The sequence below is a fragment of the Alligator sinensis genome, unplaced genomic scaffold (assembly GCF_000455745.1).
Source record: "Alligator sinensis unplaced genomic scaffold, ASM45574v1 scaffold180_1, whole genome shotgun sequence".
NCBI classification, from domain to species: domain Eukaryota; kingdom Metazoa; phylum Chordata; order Crocodylia; family Alligatoridae; genus Alligator; species Alligator sinensis.
In genome coordinates, this window is record NW_005842640.1 from 592611 (window position 1) to 596192 (window position 3582).

The following is a 3582-nucleotide window of genomic DNA, read 5'->3' on the forward strand; positions in this document are numbered from 1 at the left end:
ACGTGTTGGCAGGTTTTGCATTTCTTGTCATGGCACGGTCTGGATCCTTTTGGTGTGTTCTGGGCTTGTAACTTTTGTATTATACTAAAACATGAAGTCATGTTAGCTGCTTCTTCAAGTGTGATCTCAGAAACTAAGCATATTGCAGCACAAAAACATATAACCTAAAGAGAAGGCACCAGTTGTGGTTGTATGCCAGTCTTGTCCCTAACTGGATAGGATATACCATGGAATGCTCCAAAAACAGTGGGTTATGTTAGCAGCAGACCAGACACGGTCTGAGAAATGTTCTGAAAACATGTTTAACCCATAAATAATCCTGTACCAAAGAGATCTTTTCAAAAACTATGGTCAAGAATCTAGTGTAATAGTACACCTGCATGTTGCCAACCTGCACAAAATATTTGATTTGTGCAACTACCTAATCTTAAATGATGAACTAATTTGTAGTATATAGGTAATAGGGATGAAAGATGCCAGAATCTGAAAATATTCAGGGAGGTCATGTTATCTGTATCAATACCTACAGATGTACAATGCTAGTGAACAAGCTTGCATAATAAGCAGAAGTAAAAATACACTGAAATTAGTGGGAAAGTAAATACACAAATACAAAGCAGAGGAAAAAAAATGTAAGGGATGCTATGTAGGTTAGGGATTTAGAAGGTTAAATGATTATTATATTTATACCGTTTAATATTTACTGCTTACCGTTTACCTGCCAGCTTGATACTACCCACTGCTAGGGGAGTGACTGTGGCAGAAGCTGCCTGGCTGTTGCATCATGTGGCTGGTGCATCAGGGAAGTAAGTAGTGGTTACCTGGGGGAGTGGAGCTGGGCAAAGTTGTGTGGCAGAGTTGGCAGGGCTTAAACAGTAGCAGGTACAGCGGTAGAGCTGCCATTGGTTGCCACAGGGGCGGGCTGCATAGAGTGAGGTGCTCCCCTTCCCATAGCATCCACAGGGGCTCCTGCTTGCCGAGACAGCTGCGCTGTACCCAGGCAGTGTCTCCAGCCCATGGCTGCTGGGAGTCCTGGGCAGCGTTTCCCACACTTCCCCTGTGCGGGCCGGGAGCGACCCGAGCCCTTTTTCGTGCTGTACGCGGGCTGTGGCCAGCAGCCCGGGCACGCCGGGTCGGAGAGGGAAGGCCGTTGAGCTGGAATTAGGCACAAACGCGTATTGGTAATTTTAAAGATTGTTTACTTACACCGAGATGGCAGTGGTGCAGGCTGGAAAACTTGATTGAGTTGCAGTTACAGACAGACAACACAGATGGTCTCGTGGAGGTTGCTAGGCTCCACGGTGCAGAGCTCCGGGTGCTCTGGGTGAACGAGCCACCAAAATAGAAATCGTAAATACGTCTTATAAAAGTCGCGCTCGAAGACGGGAAGAGGTGGGCGGTGGATCAAGCCGCCAAGCTCCTCTGGATCTCACACAGGGTTTCTATTACCCTGCCTTGTACCCAGAGTCCCCACGAGATGGATGTGGAGTCCTCTTCGGCTTGGGCGGAAACTGCTCAAGCCTCTTATATGGCTAACAAGCCAATCGTTAGCCGCCACGTGTGAATAATTTAGCACTAGCCAATCACGGGGAACGAATTTGCATACCAGTGGCGGGAACTCTTTTGCACCGTGCATTCCTCTCGCAACATGAGCAATGCACTCTGCAAAAGAAGCTGCAGAAAAGGCGGGAAACTCGTCCCTGCACCGGGGTTTCCTCTTGCTACAGGAAACTCTCCCGTGCAATGCTCTGCAACTTGGCGGGGATAATTCTGGTGCCGAAGCATACACGCAATCATGCCTTTTGGGTCATGACACCCCCAAGCTCCAGCAGCTGCTGCTCAGTAAGGACCCGCAGCAGCTCTCAGCCCAGGGGCTTCTGGCAGATGAATGTGCTGTGCACGATCATGCCCAAAGTATCCTCCTGTGGGCTGAGTGCCGTTTGCGTAGAGTCAGAACACCAGAGCAAGTTCTCAGCTGAGCGGGAGAAGCGTGGTGCCAGCCCAGTGACTGGCTGCGTCTGTTTGGGGAAAGAACTGTGTTGCTCCCTTCCCCATCCAGATTCAGTCAGCAGCTGGGCCAGTGCCGCACTCCTCCCACTTAGCTGGGGGCTTACCCTGGTGCTGTGGTTCCTAGCAGACAGTGATTAGCCTACAGGTGGATGCCTTGGGCATGATCCTGCATGGCACATCCATCCACCACTCTCCTGGGCTGGGAGAACAATTTCAGGTCCTTGCCGAGCAGCAGCTGCTGGAGGTGGTGCGGGGAGGAAGGTGCTGCCTGGGACTTCAGGTACCCATCAGCTGTAGGTGTCACCCGGGTGCAACGTAGCTTTCCCAGCAGGCAGATGTTGTTGTGGATGCTGTGGTGGTGGGGGGTGGGGGTGGTAAGGAGGGAGACCGCCCCTGTGGCACCTAATGGCAACCTCACTGTTGTTTGCTGCTATTTAAGCCCTGCCAGCTCCGCCACACAACTTTTGCCTGGCTCCACTCCCTCAAGTAATAGTTACTTTCCTACCTGCTGCAGCAGCTGCATGATACTGCACACCAGATCCACGCTGCCTTCTGGGCAGCCCCTGCTGGCACCATTCCTCCAGCAGTGGGCAGCACTGAGCCAGGGACTCTGCTTCCCAGCGGCGCTGCTGCTGCTGGTGCTGTTGCCTGCCCTCGCCCACACTCAGTATGCTGAGTCTGCTGCAACCATGGACTACAGTCCTGGCTGGCGGTGGAACTTGCCACAATCCCACCCTTGGGCCTGGCTTCCTGTGCCATCCTGCCCCTCTGCTGTGGGATTGTTTGACTGATACAATTAGCGGAGGTTAAATGGGTAAATATTGTTTAAAAAATTATATCTGTAATGTAGGTATTTGTGGAGAAACACAATAAAGGAAAATATTCTAATAGACAAAGGCTTTTGGTATGTCTACCTGTCCGTAACACTTTATTTGAACTCTGATTGGTTGTGTCAGCAGCCAATCACAATGCTGACTGAAACAATCAATCGGAGTGCTCTGCACAGGCCGACGCACATGTGAGAGTGCTGCTTTGACAGCGGGGACTGAGGGGCTGGATTGAGGAGAGGGGGAGTGAGGCCAGCACTGCTGGCCTGGTTCCCCCTCCCCTGCCCTGCTCCTTGGAGGCAGAGGGGGTTGGCGGGGACAGACTGGGATGGCAGAGCACTGCTATGACAGTGGAACGAAGGGAATGGAGTACGAGGCAAGGCCAGGAGCACTGCTCTTTGGAGGTGGCAGCATGAGGTGCTGGTGGCGCAGTGCTGGCCTCGCCCCCCCTGCTCTGGCCTCACTGCTGCCGGGCCCTGACCAAAGCTGGCAGGGAGAGGGAGGCAACGGGGAGGAGAGCAGGGGGAGGGAAGTGAGAAGAGTAGGGGGGATGCAGTGGTGGCACCCTGCAGCAGCCAGGCCCTGAGAACAGCCAGGAGGGAGGAAGGGGGGGAGAGGGCTGCATGCAGCTGGATGCATAGTGGCGGCAATGCAGGGTGCTGGGTGGCGGTTGTGGCTGCCGCGTGCAAGCTTTCCCCCCTCCTTACACCTGGGAGGCGGCAGTGCCGTGGCGGCGGCGGGGGGG

At 53.2% G+C, this 3582-nt stretch overlaps 1 protein-coding gene across 2 annotated transcripts in view; it reads left to right on the top strand.

The window, feature by feature from the left end:
• The window catches only part of ME1 (malic enzyme 1), a 248573-nt gene that overhangs the window by 72771 nt on the left and 172220 nt on the right, over positions 1-3582 (top strand). The window lies entirely within an intron of this gene.